Genomic DNA, 4,313 nt, shown 5'->3' on the forward strand with positions numbered 1-4,313 from the left:
TTAAGCCCAGTATAGCTGACCCTCAATTCCTTCCACACTTAATAGAAGCCACCATGGGTTTGTCAAAAAACCTTAATTTTTTTCTTTGACAAAGTGACCAATTCAGTGGCTAAGGAAACACTGCAGACATAGTTTTACTAGACTTCAGTATGGCATTTTACAAAGTGGATTACAGCTTATCACTTGGAAAGATTGAACAAAGTGGTATAATTAGTACCACCACCAGATGGATTTGCAACTGACTGACAAACCACACTCAGCAGATAGTTCTCAATGGAACTACATCTATATGGCAGAAAGTATTCAGTGGGGTAACCCAAATTCTGACTTAGGCCGAGTACATCTTCATAAATAATTTAGATGAATGAATAGAAGGGGAACTCATCAAATTTACAGGAAGCGCCAACCTGAGGGGAACAGCCAAAACTTAGAAGATGAGCTCAAGATTCAGAAAAACCATGACAGACTCGAACACCGGGTCTTATCAAACAAAATTCAGTGGTTAGAAAAGTAATACTTTACACAGAGGCAAGAAAAACCAAATTCACAGATATAGACTGGGTGATACCTGGCTCAACAGTAGTAACTGTGAATGAAATCTAGGTGAGATGAGATGACAGCAACAAAGAATGTAAGGAGTCTGGAGACTAAATCAAATGATGAAAGAAGAAGGAACTTGATATGTCCCATCTAATAAAGAGGAAGACTATGAGTGATATGATAGCAGTTTTTCATTCCTTGAGGGGCTGTCACAAAGAAGAGGGAGTCAATTTATTCTTCCAAGCAGCTGAAGGCTGGACAAGAAGTAACAAGTGGAAGGTCATTAAAAAGAGATTCAATGTATAATTAAGGAGAAATTTTCTGACAGTGAAAAGGATTAATCAAATGAAGAGTTTGCATCTGGAAGTTGTGGGTGCTCCATCACTGGAGGTTTTCAAGAAGAGATTGGACAGCCATTTGTCTCTAATGGTATAGGGGCACCTGACATAGGAGGAACTTGGGCCAGAAAACCTCCAAGGTCTCTTCCAACTTTATCATTCTGTGTTCTAGGATTCTTCTTGGTTATTTGCACCTGACGATGGGTCTACAATTATATTATGGGAACTGCACATTGTGGATAGTGCTGCTATTCATGGGCTTGTTGTGGTTCTAAAGACTTTAATCTGGCCCTTCATTCTTCAATGCTTACTTTCCAAGAAAATTAAGACTTTAATCCTAGGGCAACAATGCTATAAGTGTGTTTGAAATGGCTGCTGCCAGTTATGGAATATTGTGGTTTGGCAAAGAACCATTTCTTCTTAAGTATAGTAAACATCATCCTCTTGTCACAAATGATGATTTAAACCTTCTTGTCCTTTCTTTTCTATTGGACATCATCCTCTTGTCCAAGTGAGAACATCTCACTGACAGCTAACAAATGACAAATGAAGTCTTGTCGTCCTTTTAAACTATTGGTGTTGTGATTCAGAAGGGCTTTCAGCCTCCAAAGTGGGTGCCCACAAAAATATTTTCAGTTTTCCTTGTCTTGTAAAGAACTGTCCTTCAATTGATGAGTGGGTTGAAATGGACACTAACTTCCTGGAGAAAATACTTCTTTGAGGTTTCCTATGTAACCCCCCCCCCTTTAAAAAAAAGATTAAGTTACAAAAAGGGTTTGGGTTAGGGTTTGGTATCTTTTTCATATGAATTAATATGTTGGATTGGATTCAGGACAGCCATGTTTAAGTTTCTAGTTACCATAAATCTCATTGGATGAGTTTTGACATTAATTTTCTTAGCCAAGACTAACTCCCAAAATTGGTGCTGTGAGGATAGAGTCAGAAGTGATTTCATGCATATTTTGAGCTCCATATAGGAAATGTGGGAAATTAATGTAAGAGAATAAAAGAGATTCTTGAATGTAGCTCTTAGGCATCAATTTTCTAAGATTATATTGATGATTTTCTGTTTATGTCTTTTTTCTTTGACCAAGATAATATAATTTGATTTAATTCCTAATAATTTCTAGATTATGACAGTAGATTATAACAGACCAGCAAATTCAACACAAATATCACAGGTAAATAGGATAGAAAGGGAAAATAATTGTTCTAAATTATCTAAAACTATGACATTCTGTACAAATTACAGGACAATACTTGGCTATGGTGAAGGAAATAAAAACAGACTGATCCAATAATAAATTTTGAAATAAACCATGATACTATATAGAAATCCAAGAGATATCTTTGACCTAGATAAGAACTGTTAAATCAGCAAAGAGGGCTGAAGGGTTCTTGAAGCTGCAAATTTGGCAATAAATCCCTATGGAGTTTGTAGAAGAAATGATAACTCTAAAACTTCCATACTCTGCTAAATTAAAATCTAAATATGTTGTTGACACTGCTTAGGGCTGCTGGGAAATAACCAGTTGATTAGAATTATGTGGAAGTCTAAGGGACTATTATAAAGAAAAGACAAGATTCTGAAAGAAAAATCCACGTGTATATTATATGTATACCGGTAAATATATTCATCTACTTGAATAAAATGCAGCTAGATATTTTTTTGACTAAGCTAGTGAATTCCTGAGCAAAAGTTGCTGCATAAAATTTCTTTTCATAATGGAGATAAAAGAACAAATAATTGGTGATTTTACAAGATGAAGGAGCATTACCCAGATTGTGGATGGACAAAAAAAACTAAAAACTTTTTAAAGAAAAATTTGAAAATGATACATTTAGGGAGTGAGTTAGACAAAAGTGTTAGAAACTTATTTTTCATGTGTTATTTTGATGAACAGCTAAAATCATTTGTCCAGAAAATTGGCTGATGGAGTGCTTAATTATCAATCAGTCAAGAAACATCTTATAGTCAATTCGTAAAAAGGAAAAGTTCCAGTTCTAGCAAAGACAATTTTGATAAAACTATTTTTAAATGAATAAAAAATAATTGTGTAGTCAAAATACAATATATTTTAAAAGTAATACAGCAAATGTGGCCACATTCAGAGAAAGGAAAACAAGAGATCAGACAATAATAATTTAGACAGAATTAATCTGAATGACCTGGAAATGAATAACAATCATAGGGAAAAAGTATATGATGATTGAGAAGTTTCCTTGTCTACTGACAGTGAGTGATGATCTGTTCTTCAGGAGCAAAATATAGAGATATAGAGATACAAATTAATGGGAAGAATGAGGTTGTTCAGTTGAGTAGCAGCTATAAGGAATGACCTCAATCATGGGATTCTGATTTCTTAATCTCTTTTCTCTTTGATCACTCTCAAACAGAACCACGTTCTGACTTCAAGAGATCTTATTGAGTAACTCATTTTTAAGATGACTGAAAGAGAAAGCTTTTCCTCCTTTTTTCTATTATGAGAGAAGAATATAGAAATTTTAGATCAGACTCAGCATCAAACTGAGATAAGAAAAGCATTAAAAGCAGGCTATATTTGCAGAAGTATGCATACATTGTAATACTGACTTATCATTTATCCTCCCCTCAAACAGAAAGGTTACATTCAGCATAAGATGTGGCTTGAGATACATTTATAGCTCTTCCCCCAACAGCATTGCAATTTTAATTAGTTTGGTCTCATTGCAGGAGAGGAGATCTGGTGATGGTAAGGGCAGAAATTCTGAAAGAAAACAAGCTGGTCACCAAAGAATGTTTCAAAGGCTCATATATCTTCTTGTTTCTAAATGAAGAGAAGGTTGTTTTGCCTTTGTCCTCTTGGAATGAAGCTGCTGTTTCTACTGTGGCTTCTCTTTCTCCCAAAATTGCCTAACAGTGTAATCAAAAGTAGAGTTCCCTGAGGGAAAACAAATGTTTTTGAGTTCTCTACAAAGGGAGAAATCTATTGTGTTATACAGGGTTTTTCCCCTGTGGTGAAGTCAGGGGTTCCTTAGGTCAATGCATTGACATGGATTCAGTCTTTCCCAAAATAACATCATTTTTCAGATTCTATAAGTCAGTTCATTGAGCTCATTGACTGGTAACCAGCACTATTGAAAGGATGCTAGATTGCGGAAAAAGTGCATCTTACTCACTGAATACTATGCAAACCAACTCTTGGCATTTAAGACCCCATGCCCAAGAGGCCCCAACTTTTGTTGTATTAACATGTGACCCAAGGACAGCATTCATATGAGCATTCAATCCTCTCCTTTTGGCTTTTGCTTTGAGTGATGCTGTCAAAGAAGCTTTCCAGATGTCATTGTTGGAGTGACAAGCACTAAGCCAGTTGGAAAACTGTCCTCCTGTCATATTCTTACAAGTCTGAATTTGGGCAAATCCTTTAGCAAACACTTTCGCATATAAGGGCA

This window comes from Thamnophis sirtalis, unplaced genomic scaffold (genome assembly GCF_051295495.1).
Source record: "Thamnophis sirtalis isolate CommonGarterSnake01/CBP01778 unplaced genomic scaffold, rThaSir2_p1.2 scaffold_2, whole genome shotgun sequence".
Taxonomy (NCBI): domain Eukaryota; kingdom Metazoa; phylum Chordata; class Lepidosauria; order Squamata; family Natricidae; genus Thamnophis; species Thamnophis sirtalis.